The sequence below is a fragment of the Cherax quadricarinatus genome, chromosome 63, assembly GCF_038502225.1.
Source record: "Cherax quadricarinatus isolate ZL_2023a chromosome 63, ASM3850222v1, whole genome shotgun sequence".
NCBI lineage: Eukaryota > Metazoa > Arthropoda > Malacostraca > Decapoda > Parastacidae > Cherax > Cherax quadricarinatus.
This window is the reverse complement of record NC_091354.1, coordinates 18054865-18069202: the sequence shown is the minus strand read 5'-3', so window position 1 is coordinate 18069202 and position 14338 is coordinate 18054865. Positions and strand designations below refer to the sequence as shown.

Below are 14338 nucleotides of genomic sequence, written 5' to 3'. Positions count from 1 at the left end.
CAAGTCAAACGTCGCTTGAAAATTCCTCTTAAAATTGTGGGTTGTTAGTGATATTTCACAAATACATTTGAAAGATAAGCCTGGGGTAACTACCCTGAGCTTTCGCAAACAAATTCAAGATAGCTAAGACTTTTTTGGCATGTTATTTTCGCTAAGACAGCTTGACACAGTATACAGGTTTATATACCGTTTATCTCTATGATCGTTATTAGTTGACAATCAATACACAGTGTTCAAAAAAGTGACCATAAGACTGACCACATATTTTATATTTAGTTTATCATCGTGTGTATACACACAAGCTGCCACAAGTGCTTCCTAACGAAGTCTAAGCCTGGCCACCACAACATCACACTGTTTACATTACAAGTTGCTGCGTAATACTCATGTTACCATGCTGAGTTACAGATCTACTCAACCTTCTGACTATTCTTATCAATTCAAATTCATTATTTTTCTCCTAATACTATTCCAGGTTCTTGACACATGCACAAGTTTATATTCAATTTCTTCTTGAAAGTGCTTTCCTTGGCTTATTTATCAGCTTTATCACGTAGCAATAATTCAGTAACTCTTATCTTAATCCAAAAAAAAAGTAAATTTATTTCTTTTTCATTCTTCAAAATCTCTGGCTGACTTCAAAGTGGATGTTGTTCAGAGGAATAGTTAACTAATGTATACAACCGAATACACAGAGGGTAGGGGAAGAGGTGAGGGAGGTCGAGAGTTGAAAGGGAAACGGGGAAGTGGAATGGAAAGGATGATAGGGAGGTGGGATGGTTGGGGAGTAGGGGATAGGGGGGGGGTGGAAGGGGGAGGGAAGGGGATGCGAATGCGTCGGTAGATATTCACACGATACAATACTTTGTGGGAATGCAACCTTGAGTAAGTGCTTTAAGTGTTGCATCCACCAGCTCCCGCAAGCGGCAGCAGCAGCAGCAGTCCCCGCAGGCGGCGGCAGCAGCAGCAGCAGTCCCCGCAGGCGGCGGCAGCAGCAGCAGCAGTCCCCGCAGGCGGCGGCAGCAGCAGCAGCAGTCCCCGCAGGCGGCGGCAGCAGCAGCAGTCCCCGCAGGCGGCGGCAGCAGCAGCAGTCCCGGCAGGCGGCGGCAGCAGCAGCAGTCCCCGCAGGCGGCGGCAGCAGCAGCAGTCCCCGCAGGCGGCGGCAGCAGCAGCAGTCCCCGCAGGCGGCGGCAGCAGCAGCAGTCCCCGCAGGCGGCGGCAGCAGCAGCAGCAGTCCCCGCAGGCGGCGGCAGCAGCAGCAGCAGCAGTCCCCGCAGGCGGCGGCAGCAGTAGCAGCAGTCCCCGCGGGCGGCGGCAGCAGCAGCAGCAGTCCCGGCAGGCGGCGGCAGCAGCAGCAGCAGCAGTCCCGGCAGGCGGCGGCAGCAGCAGCAGTCCCCGCAGGCGGCGGCAGCAGCAGCAGCAGTCCCGGCAGGCGGCGGCAACAGCAGCAGCAGTCCCCGCGGGCGGCGGCAGCAGCAGCAGCAGCAGTCCCGGCAGGCGGCGGCAGCAGCAGCAGCAGCAGTCCCCGCAGGCGGCGGCAGCAGCAGCAGTCCCCGCAGGCGGCGGCAGCAGCAGCAGCAGTCCCCGCAGGCGGCGGCAGCAGCAGCAGCAGTCCCCGCAGGCGGCGGCAGCAGCAGCAGCAGTCCCCGCAGGCGGCGGCAGCAGCAGCAGCAGTCCCCGCAGGCGGCGGAAGCAGCAGTAGCAGCAGTCCCGGCAGGCGGCGGCAGCAGCAGCAGTCCCGGCAGGCGGCGGCAGCAGCAGTCCCCGCAGGCGGCGGCAGCAGCAGCAGTCCCCGCAGGCGGCGGCAGCAGCAGCAGTCCCCGCAGGCGGCGGCAGCAGCAGCAGTCCCCGCAGGCGGAGGCAGCAGCAGCAGTCCCCGCAGGCGGCGGCAGCAGCAGCAGTCCCCGCAGACGGCGGCGGCAGCAGCAGCAGCAGTCCCCGCAGGCGGCGGCAGCAGCAGCAGCAGTCCCCGCAGGCGGCGGCAGCAGCAGCAGCAGTCCCGGCAGGCGGCGGCAGCAGCAGCAGCAGTCCCGGCAGGCGGCGGCAGCAGCAGCAGCAGTCCCGGCAGGCGGCGGCAGCAGCAGCAGTCCCCGCAGGCGGCGGCAGCAGCAGCAGTCCCCGCAGGCGGCGGCAGCAGCAGCAATCCCCGCAGGCGGCGGCAGCAGCAGCAGCAGTCCCCGCAGGCGGCGGCAGCAGCAGCAGCAGTCCCCGCAGGCGGCGGCAGCAGCAGCAGCAGTCCCGGCAGGCGGCGGCAGCAGCAGCAGTCCCGGCAGGCGGCGGCAGCAGCAGCAGTCCCCGCAGGCGGCGGCAGCAGCAGCAGTCCCCGCAGGCGGCGGCAGCAGCAGCAGTCCCCGCAGGCGGCGGCAGCAGCAGCAGTCCCCGCAGGCGGCGGCAGCAGCAGCAGTCCCCGCAGGCGGCGGCAGCAGCAGCAGTCCCCGCAGGTGGCGGCAGCAGCAGCAGTCCCCGCAGGCGGCGGCAGCAGCAGCAGTCCCCGCAGGCGGCGGCAGCAGCAGCAGTCCCCGCAGGCGGCGGCAGCAGCAGCAGTCCCCGCAGGCGGCTTCACTAAAACCGCCGTGTCACTTAGATCATTTACAATCACAAATGGACACATGTACAGGACTAGTCTCCAGACCTCTATCTCCCACAGCTTGTAATCAAGTCAAGCTTACCTGGTGATCCCCTGATCAACCAGGCCATGGCTGCCCGCCACACGCAGGCAACACCAACACACAGCTGGACAGACCAACAACAACAACATCATACATTTTATGTACTTGAGAAACTCATCGATGACTGATAATACCTAAATTCTCAATCTCAATCTCTCTCTTTCTCTCTTCTTCAAAAACTCCTACTTCAAGTACCTTTAAGTAGATAGTATATGAAGATACCACCGTCTGGTTACATGAGCGTTAAACGGAAGTTTGTTAAATGTTTGCACTCTAGCAAACTGCTGATCTTTTCCGTCTTGTAAACACACAAGATGACAGGTAAGAACGTTTGTCTACATTTAGCATATATTTACCTTTATTTTCCAATCTCTTCATTAATAACTGCAACGATAATTATTCCTCTATTTCCTTTTCAATTCAGTAGGTTTGGTCTGAGACCGGGTCGCGGGAGCGATGAATCTAAATACAACACATCTAGTGTAAGTAAGGATGTTGCAGGTCAGAAGATATGAATTGTGATGTTGGCTCACTTTCTGGCAAGGCAGTTATTGAGTGAATGATGGTGAGTGAGTTTCCTTCATTAGGTCACTGATCCTAGGTGGGTAATGGCTGATGTGGTAACCATATCACCCATCTGATGCTACAACAATACGCAATAACAATAATACTTTTATTTCAGATTATATATACAATAGAAATACAATAACTCAGAGTCCCGTAGCATGTTGGTCTGTTTAACCTACAGTAATTGATTAACTGCTGAAGAAAATCCAAGGCGGTCATTGGTTGAGCGGTGAGTAATCCTGAGCCAATTAGCAGCGGCCTCGGGAGTTTAAAAACAGAGCAGTGTTTAATGATCTGGACTTCAATTATAATACAACCATTGATAGTTCGCCTTTGTTCAACCAACCTGCCCACTCCTCATATATTACAATACATGAGGGGTGGGCAGGTGGGTTAAATAAAGGTGACTCATGAATGGTTGTATTGTGATATCACAATATGCAAAGTAACCAGTGATATTGTGAGAAATCACGAAAGCACTTGGGACTTTAACTATGTTTCCACTTTGGTTATTTTGCATATGTGGATGAGGAAAAGGATGGGAGCGAGTACTGTGTCTTGGGAAACAGAACATTTCACTGTAGCAGTATCTAACTTAACTGTTTACTTTTACTGTTATATTTGTTAGAAAGTTACAAATCTGCCTATTTGCCGTTATTCTTTTGCACGTATTTTATGTGCTATTATACCATGATTGCACTTGTCGAAGACTTTTACAAAGACTGTGTATACTACATCTGCATTTTGTTTATCCTCCATTATTATTATTATAATCAAAAAGAAGCGCTAAGCCACAAGGGCTATACAGCTGTTTATCCTCCAGTGCATCCAAGATGATGTCAGTGGTCCAGTAGCTGCGAGAGGCCCGAGTGATCCACTCTAAACCCACGTTACCCTGGGTTATGCAACTGATGAAAATCCAAGCGGTTAGTGATCTTGCTTCTTAAAAACTTTTCAAAGATCTGTATGCTACATAGGACGTTAGCACTATCGGTCTACAATTCTTTGCTACTGCTCCTCTGCTGTCACCTTCATGGAGTGGGGTTATATCAGAGCTTTTTTAATGATCGTGAGATGACCCAATGTCAAGGTTCCCTCTTCACAGAATATTTAAGGTAGGTAATAGGAGTTTCTTAGAGCTGGGATAATATAGCAATTCTTACCCTGGAAATTCAACTGTGTAAAAAATAGACAGTGGTCATAAAGATGATGAAATGGTACGATTGTTGAAGAGGAAATATTACAATAAAAACTATTGAAAAAATATTAAAAGTAGGCATAAATGGAGTTAGGTCACTTAACTTTATTACCCCTCTCCCTACCCCCACCCACCAATGGCGCCCCTACTTTTAATTTGGGGTTTTGCATCGCCTGTCCAGTCTCTTACTTTCGTAGGGAGTGATATCTGTGTGCAGATTCAGGACCATTTTTTCTAGGAAAATCCTAGAAGGAATGCTTCCGGATCTGCACACACACAAATCACTCCCTACGAAAGTAAGAGACTGGGCAGGCGATGCAAAATACCCCCAATTAAAAGTAGGGGCGCCATTGGTACACTAAGAGAAAACACCATAAGTGTCCGGGGACCAAGACTGTTCAACAGCCTCCCACCAAGCATAAGGGGAATTACCAATAAACCCCTGGCTGCCTTCAAGAGAGCTGGACAGATAACTAAAGTCAGTGCCGGATCAGCCGGGCTGTGGTTCGTACGTTGGACTGCGTGCGGCCAGCATTAACAGCCTGGTTGATCAGGCCCTGGTCCACCGGGAGGCCTGGTCGTGGACCGGGCTGCGGGGGCGTTGATCCCCGGAATAACCTCCAGGTAGGCCCTTTTTCCATATTCCATCCTCACCTATGCTTCTTCCTTCCTCCCTCCATCTTGCCAAACCTCTGGTCTCTCCTTTCTATTATTTCTTTGTCAATGTATATTGATTATAAATAAAGTTCACATAGAATATATGGTAGGAGACGAAAATTTTCAAACGCTCCGGGAAGAATCTCGAGTGTTTCCTGATGTAAGTTTATTCTTTTCTCTGAGGATGAGGGTCCCCAGGACAGTTCCAGATGTGGTACCTCCCTAGGTTTTTTTTTTTTTAGTGGAGATTATATATATAAGAAGTTTGCAATATTTACAGCTATTTTACATGTTTAGGAATAAATAACAAACCTGCTAGAAATAAATCATCTAAAATTTAACGCAAGAAGAGTTACGAAGATTATGAATAAAAGTTATCTTACTACCCGGTGGAACTGTTGTTGAACACCAAGTCTCCTCTTCCTGCCCGTGAGGCAGCTGCGGAAGCGGCGGCGGCGGCGGCGGCGGCTGCTGCTGTTGCACACTAGCGACTGCTTCTGCTATCCTGGCTGTGGTGCATACGCTGGTCTAGAATGGGATCGGGCCACGGGGGCGGTGACCTCTAGAAGCGACTACAGGTAACTCCATGTGGCTGCTGCTGTATACTAGTGACTGCTGCTGCTCCTTCTCCTCCTCCTCCTCTCTCTCTCAGACTACCTCTAGTCACAGCCAAGAGACCATAATACCACTTGCAAAACTACGCGAGTTCCTCATATAAACTTTTCGGGATAGTGATCCGAGGGAAAGACGCAGGTTAGGGAATGAGGCAGAATGAGGAATTACGAAAGGTGAGAGTTGTGAGCACGTAAGTTTGGGCCAATCTGTCGTTCTTACTGGATCTAACACTGGGCAAGTTTCCTTACATCCCTACTGCCCCTGCCAACCTAACAGTAAAAAACAAGTACCCGTGTGTTTGCACACTGTTGTGTCGTATCCAGAGAAAAGTTTGTTAGAAAACTTGAGTAACGGATAGTCATATCCTGTGTAAGAAAACACTCTGGTCTTGTAAGAAGTGTTAGTACCTGCTGAAAGTATTCAAGTATTGGGTAACAGGTATCCGAGTACCTAATGATATTAAAAAACTTACAGCAGGCTGTGTCTTCCGTTCACAGGAAGACAATCTGCCGTGTGTAAGATTTCCGGCTAATTTGTTATGGTTTCTGCCCAAAATGCTTTGCATAACAATGCGCTTTCTGAATGTACATCTAAATGTCACCTAATATATCTACCACTAATCCTCTCTTATTGCCACTGTTGCACTACTACTACCACCACCACCACCAATTATACTACTTCCTCTCGTTCTATTCTTGGCCCCGCCCCCCTCTCGTAATATACTGGTTCCCTTCCCTTCGCGCTTGTGTGTGACTAGTTAATGGTCCAAGTCGGAGTTTCATTCTCCTATGTGCGGGTTATCTGTGTACTCTATATGTCGGTTACATAAAAAGAACATCAGTAGTGTGTTGCAAATTTGTTTTATATGATAGTTTACATAGTAGGAACATCAGCAGTGTACTGCAACTTTGTTCTATACGAAAGTTACATAGTGGGAACATATCAATGAGCTGCTATCTTGTTCTATATGACAGATATACGGTGGGAACAAAAGTTAGCTATATTCCATCACACAGTATGCGTATCATACATCAGGTAAGGAAATCTACCAGTCTGAGCTGGGAGACTTCGAATGGGGCTTAATACCATGCGTGAGCTACCATGCTAGGGACGGGGGATTATGGTATTAAGTGGGGGAACCAACCTGGAGTCTACCTGGAGGGTATTCCGGGGATCAACGCCCCCGCGGCCCGGTACACGACCAGGCCTCCCGGTGGATCAGGGCCTGATCAACAAGGCTGTTACTGCTAGCCGCACGAAGTCCAACGTACGAACCACAGTTCGGCTGATCCGGTACCGACTTTAGGTATCTGTCCAGCTCCTACTTGAAGGCAGCCAGGGGCCTATTGGTAATTCCCCTTATGCTTGGTGGGAGGCTGTTGAACAGTCTTGGGCCCCGGACACTTATGGTGTTTTCTCTTACTTTATCAATGGCGCCCCTACTTGTAATTGGGGGGGTATTTTGCATCGCCTGCCCTGTCTTTTACTTTCGTAGGGAGTGATTTGTGTGTGCAGATTCGGGACCATTCCTTCTAGGATTTTCCTAGTGTAGATTATGATCTCTCTCTCCTGCGTTCCAGGGAGTACAAGTCAAGTGCTTCCAAGCGTTCTCAGCAGTTGAGGTGCTTGATAGAACTTTTACGTGCAATAAAAGTTCTCTGTACACTCTCTAGATCTGCAATTTCACCTGCTTTGAACGGAGATGTTACTGTACAGCAGTATTCCAGGCTAAAGAGAACAAGTGATTTGAAAAGGATCATCACTGGCTTGGCATCTCTCGTTTTGAACGTTCTCATTATCCATCCTATCATTTTCTTTGCACTTGTGATCGAGAAATAGAATTGGTCTTGTGTATTACTTCTTATCGGCCATCGAAGATGTTTCCCGTGAAAGATATAGCGGCCATTTTGAAAAATGGCTTCTGAAGCACACCTGTGAGTCACCAGACGATCCCAGTAGCTCTGGTAGAATTACATTTACAGCAAAGACGACTACAGGACTCGCAATTATTCTCGTGTGTAATATATATAACGCACCTCTCTGTCCCACATTACTCCACCTCTTCCCTTTTCTCCGCTTCTCCTTTCCTCTTCAAATCGTAAAATTGGAAGCTTGACTCTGGGGGATCCCTGGTCTCCGGGATTAAGGGAAAGTGTGTGGTGTTCTCAATTGGCTTCCATTAGTGTCTCTTCCTCTTACCTCCCTATGTTGTCTGTAACCTCTGCGCTAATGGCCTCTGGTCTCTGCCTTCTTTTCACTTTTGTCTCCTGGTATACTCCGTCAAGGCTCATATTGTTGTGTGTGTGTACTCACCTAGTTGAGGTTGCAGGGGTCGAGTCCAAGCTCCTGGCCCCGCCTCTTCACTGGTCGCTACTAGGTCACTCTCCGTGAACCATGAGCTTTATCGTACCTCTGTTTAAAGCTATGTATGGATCCTGCCTCCACTACATCGCTTCCTAAACTATTCCACTTCCTGACTACTCTGTGGCTGAAGAAATACTTCCTAACATCCCTGTGATTCATCTGTGTCTTCAGCTTCCAACTGTGTCCCCGTGTTGCTGTGTCCAGTCTCCGGAACATTCTGTCTTTGTCCACCTTGTCAATTCCTCTCCGTATTTTGTAAGTCGTTATCATGTTCCCCCTATCTCTCCTCTCCTCCAGTGTCGTCAGGTTGATTTCCCTTAACCTCTCCTCGTAGGACATACCTCTTAGCTCTGGGACTAGTCTTGTTGCAAACCTTTGCACTTTCTCTAGTTTCTTTACATGCTTGGCCAGGTGTGGGTTCCAAACTGGTGCCGCATACTCCAATATGGGCCTAACGTACACGGTGTACATGGTCCTGAACGATTCCTTATTAAGATGTCGGAATGCTGTTCTGAGGTTTGCTAGGCGCCCATATGCTGCAGCAGTTATTTGGTTGATGTGCGCTTCAGGAGATGTACCTGGTGTTATACTCGCCCCAAGATCTTTTTCCTTGAGTGAGGTTTGTAGCGTCTGGCCTCCTAGACTGTACTCCGTCTGCGGTCTTCTTTGCCCTTCCCCAATCTTCATGACTTTGCACTTGGTGGGATTGAACTCCAGGAGCCAATTGCTCGACCAGGTCTGCAGCCTGTCCAGGTCCCTTTGTAGTTCTGCCTGGTCTTCGATCGAATGAATTCTTCTCATCAACTTCACGCCATCTGCAAACAGGGACACCTCAGAGTCTATTCCTTCCGTCATGTCGTTCACAAATACCAGAAACAGCACTGGTCCTAGGACTGACCCCTGTGGGACCCCGCTGGTCACAGGTGCCCACTTTGACACCTCGCCACGTACCATTACTCACTGCTGTCTTCCTGACAAGTATTCCTTGATCTATTGTAGTGCCTTCCCTGTTATCCCTGCTTGGTCCTCCAGTTTTTGCACTAATCTCTTGTGTGGTACTGTGTCAAACGCCTTCTTGCAGTCCAAGAAGATGCAATCCACCCACCCCTCTCTCTCTTGTCTTACTGCTGTCACCTTGTCATAGAACTCCAGTAGGTTTGTGACACAGGATTTCCCGTCCCTGAAACCATGTTGGCTGCTGTTGATGAGATCATTTCTTTCTAGGTGTTCCACCACTCTTCTCCTGACAATCTTCTCCATGACTTTGCATACTATACATGTCAGTGACACTGGTCTATAGTTTAGTGCTTCATGTCTGTCTCCTTTTTTAAAGATTGGGACTACATTTGCTGTCTTCCATGCCTCAGGCAATCTCCCTGTTTCGATAGATGTATTGAATATTGTTGTTAAGGGTACACATAGTGCCTCTGTTCCCTCTCTCAGGACCCATGGAGAGATGTTATCTGGCCCCATTGCCTTTGAGGTATCTAGCTCACTCAGAAGCCTCTTCACTTCTTCCTCGGTTGTGTGTACTGTGTCCAGCACTTGGTGGTGCACCCCACCTCTCCGTTTTTCTGGAACCCCTTCTGTCTCCTCAGTGAACACTTCTTTGAATCTCTTGTTGAGTTCCTCACATACTTCACGGTCATTTCTTGTTGTCTCTCCTCCTTCCTTCCTTAGCCTGATTACCTGGTCCTTGACTGTTGTTTTCCTCCTGATGTGGCTGTATAACAGCTTTGGGTCAGATTTGGCTTTCGCTGCTATGTCGTTTTCATATTGTCGTTGGGCCTCCCTTTTTATCTGTGCATATTCGTTTCTGGCTCTACGACTGCTCTCCTTATTCTCCTGGGTCCTTTGCCTTCTATATTTCTTCCATTCCCTAGCACACTTGGTTTTTGCCTCCTTGCACCTTTGGGTGAACCATGGGCCCATCCTGGCTATTTCATTATTCTTGTTTCCCTTGGGTACAAACCTCTCCTCAGCCTCCTTGCACACTGTTGCTACATATTCCATCATCTCATTAACTGGCTTCCCTGCCAGTTCTCTATCCCACTGAATCTCGTTCAGGAAGTTCCTCATTCCCGTGTAGTCCCCTTTCTTGTAGTTTGGTTTCATTTGTCCTGGCCTTCCTGCTTCCCCCTCCACTTGTAGCTCTACTGTGTGTGTGTGTGTACTCACCTAATTGTACTTACCTAGTTGGGGTTCCAGGGGTCGACACTCAGCTCCTGGCCCCGCCTCTTCACTCAGTGCTACTAGGGCCTCTCTCTCCCTGTTCCATGAGCTTTGTCATACCTTATCTTAAAGCTATGTATGGTTCCTGCCTCCACTACCTCACTTGCTAGGCTATTCCACTTCCTGACTACTCTATGACTGAAGAAATACTTTCTAACATCCCTTTGACTCATCTGGGTCTTCAACTTCCAATTGTGACCCCTTGTTTCTGTGTCCCCTCTCTGGAACATCCTGTCTCTATGCACCTTGTCTATTCCACGCAGTATTTTGTATGTTGTTATCATGTCTCCCCTAACCCTCCTGTCCTCCAGTGTCGTCAGGCCGATTTCCCTTAACCCTTTCTTCGTAGGACATTCCCCTTAGTTCTGGAACTAACCTTGTCGCAAACCTTTGCACTTTCCCTAATTTCTTGACGTGCTTGATCAAGTGTGGGTTCCAAACAGGTGCTGCATACTCTAATATGGGCCTGACGTACACGGTGTACAGTGTCTTGAACGATTCCGTACTAAGGTATCGGAACGCTATTCTCAGATTTGCCAGGCGCCCATATGCTGCAGCAGTTATCTGGTTGATGTGTGCTTCCGGAGACATGCTCAGTGTTATACTCACCCTAAGATCTTTCTCCTTGAGCAAGGTTTGCAGTCTTTGGCCACCTAGCCTATACTCCGTCTGCGGTCTTCTTTGCCCTTCTCCGATCTTTATGACTGCATTTGGCGGGGTTAAATTCGAGAAGCCAGTTGCAGGACCAGGTGTCTAGCCTGTCCAGGTCTCTTTGAAGTCCTGCCTGGTCCTCATCTGATTTAGTTCTCTTCATTAACTTCACATCATCTGCGAACAGGGGCACTTCTGAGTCTAACCCTTCCATCATGTCATTCACATATACCAGAAATAGCACTGGTCCTAGGACCAGTGTGTGTGTGTGTGTGTGTGTGTGTGTGTGTGTGTGTGTGTGTGTGTGTGTGTGTGTGTGTGTGTGTGTGTGTGTGCGCGCGCGCTACGCCAACCTACTCTACACCAACCTAAGTTCAAACCGTGCGGAATGGAGCAGAGTAATAAGATAGGCAACACACGGGTCCAGACCTGACCTGACCAACAGCAGGTATGATCACAGATATTCATGCACCAGACACCTGGTACCATATACACACAACGCAGTTGCCCCTGGAGTTTACCTGAAGTAGCTTCCGGAGGTCAACGCTCCCAGACCAGGTCGCCTGGTTGATGGCCTGATTGATCAAGCTGTTAGTGCCCGCGGTTCGCAGTCCAAGGTATGCACCACGACTCGGAATCTGTCTAGTTTAGTCTTGAAAACGCTGGGAGTTTGTTGCTAATCCTCCCTATGCATGAAGGTGTGGTGTTGAGTCGTGGTCTCTTAACACTTATCGAGTCCTCTCTCAGTGTACTCATCGCTTCCGTTTTTCACTGAGGTATCCTGTACAGTTCTGCCAAGCCTCTTGTGTTCATAAATAGTAATTTCGGTGTGTAGGTTTAGAACCAATCCCTATTAACGTGAAAATAGAAGAAGAGATGGGTAAGTGTATGAGAGAGGGAGGAGAGGGCGTAGGTGTACGAGGATAGGACATAGGTGTACGAAAGGGAGAAGAGAGCGTAGGTGTACGAGGTAAGATGTAGAAGAGAGATGAATGTGGGAGAGAGAGAGGGAGGAGGGGAGAGGAGAGATGAATGTGGGAGAGAGAGAGGGAAAAGGGGAGAGGAGAGATGGATGTGGGAGAGAGGATTTAAGATTGTCCGGTGTGTTGAGGTCACTGGGCATCACCACACATCTATCAGTAAATATACCGCCATAAAATCAGCATAAACACTACAACTTCATCCTTGACTGGTTCAACATGCAGATATCATTACCTTTAAAATTAAAGAGTCTGAACATTTACGAATATCATTAGCGTTACAAATTACCATTATCCATCACATTACATTGTTTTACACTTTATATTTTTCTATCATGCATTGAAAAGCGAATAGTTATGCAATGCATTCCGTGTAACACATTCTGCATACTGTATTTATATAAAATGGTATAAACCTTTGCTAGAACGTGCTTACACTGCTCATATACGTCTGTAGTATTATACTCCTGTAACCTGCTACATTTTAAGATACAGTGCCGTTGTGTGTGTGTGTGTGTGTGTGTGTATCCCCCAAGCCACATTAAACTGTTCCCTCTCTCGTAGTCGCTACACCAACCTGTCACATACAGGTAACCTACACCATTCCTGACAATCATCGCCTCTGTTCTTCTACTTCCAACTAACAAGAAACAAATGTTTGACCTACTGTAATATTACTGTGATGTACAGAGTCACTAATATACTTATCTCACTGAGCTCCTCCTAGATTCAAAACTTGGATTTTCCTTGTAATCAGCTGCCTTGTTTTTACAAACCTGAAGTCTATAATTTCTTGTTGAGGAATGACTATTCACGCAGTCTGCAAGCACAATAATTGTTCGAACTGAGTAAACAGATCACTAATAAACCTAGAGGGTTACTGTGATGCACAGTGCTGTTATCAAAGCATAGTGATGTAGTGCTTCAACAGTGTGAGCGACACTTCTCACACTGTTCAACCCCTAGTGAGGGTTGACTAGTATGAAGGCTGAACAGTGGCATTCCAAAACTTCTAGTGGAAGAATCACCTCTTCCATAATAACATACACCAACACTGTTAAATGTTACATGTATCGAACAGACACTATACACCTTAGATTAATGGTCTTCAACAGGGTTGTAAGACAGTAATAGTCTTCAACAGTGTTGTAAGACAGTAATGGTCTTCAACAGTGTTGTAAGACAGTAATAGTCTTCAACAGTGTTGTAAGACAGTAATAGTCTTCAACAGTGTTGTAAGACAGTAATAGTCTTCAACAGTGTTGTAAGACAGTAATGGTCTTCAGCAGTGTTGTAATGCAGTAGTGGTCTTCAGCAGTGTTGTAACGCAGTAGTGGTCTTCAGCAGTGTTGTAACGCAGTAGTGGTCTTCAGCAGTGTTGTAACGCAGTAGTGGTCTTCAGCAGTGTTGTAACGCAGTAGTGGTCTTCAGCAGTGTTGTAATGCAGTAGTGGTCTTCAGCAGTGTTGTAATGCAGTAGTGGTCTTCAGCAGTGTTGTAGCGCAGTAGTGGTCTTCAGCAGTGTTGTAACGCAGTAGTGGTCTTCAGCAGTGTTGTAACGCAGTAGTGGTCTTCAGCAGTGTTGTAACGCAGTAGTGGTCTTCAGCAGTGTTGTAATGCAGTAGTGGTGAGTCATCTGTGGTTTTCCAAACACAGATGACTCACGCGGATATTAGGCAATATTTCATTATTATAGTGGTCAAAAAAGGAACGATTAGGACAGAAAAGTGACAGAGGCACAATCTATACGCAGCTTTAAGAATAGGTATGACAGGACTCGAGAAGAAATAAATCCAGTCTTGGCTAGTATGAGATGTGAGGCCAGAAGCTGAAACTCGAGCCCTGAAACCACAAATAGGCGAGTACACACCTGAAGCACCTGTATCGATCAAGAATTGCATGAGAGCGAGCCGTTAAACAAGCAAGAAACATGAGTGATTCATGTGTTTGCAGGTTGGGGAAGGCGGCAGCAATGATGGCAGACAGGCAGGCAGGTAGGCAATGCCTGCATTGCGACACATCTAAATCCCACAGAGATAATTAAGCAAGCCTCCCTCATACACCTTCCAACAACCTTGTCTAATGGCCAGTGCCACAAATGGCAATCTGGAGAAGTAACATGCAATACTATCGTTCCATTTCTTCTTATACAATACTCAACCCCATAATATATATATATATATATATATATATATATATATATATATATATATATATATATATATATATATATATATATATATGTATATATATATAAATATAAAACACTGCGCTAGCCAAGGATTCGAACCCATGTTGTACTGGCCTGCCTCATGGTAAGCGAGAACCACATGACGCTTTAAACCACAGGACCACCCAACCCATGTGGTCATATGGTTCTTGCTTACCATGAGACAGGCCAGTACA

The 14338-nt window shown here is 47.9% G+C and overlaps 1 protein-coding gene across 4 annotated transcripts in view; it reads right to left on the bottom strand.

The window, feature by feature from the left end:
- LOC128698195 (proton channel OtopLc) overlaps window positions 1-14338 on the bottom strand; it is a 1090877-nt gene that overhangs the window by 655088 nt on the left and 421451 nt on the right. The gene's annotated exons all lie outside the window — the stretch shown is intronic.